Raw genomic sequence first — 316 nt, forward strand, 5'->3', positions numbered from 1 at the left:
GAGGTGTTGTCTGTCAGCTCCAGGTGATCCAGCAGGTTCGGTTCTCGGAGTCCCCTGAGCAGGACCGGGTTCAACATTAGTCTGTCGGCAGCTCGCGCGTTCCTTTTATCTGCTCAGCTGGGGGAAGTACCGGCGGGACGCACGAGGAAACGCAGGCCGACTTCCTCTTTCCAGGATGACAGAGGGAGGAGACGCGCGCGCGCGCACGCACGCACACACACACACACACACACACACACACACACACACACACACACACACACACACACACACACACACACACACACACACACACACACACACACACACACACACG

The sequence above is a fragment of the Nematolebias whitei genome, chromosome 10 (assembly GCF_014905685.2).
Source record: "Nematolebias whitei isolate Nwh7 chromosome 10, NemWhi1, whole genome shotgun sequence".
Lineage (NCBI taxonomy): Eukaryota > Metazoa > Chordata > Actinopteri > Cyprinodontiformes > Rivulidae > Nematolebias > Nematolebias whitei.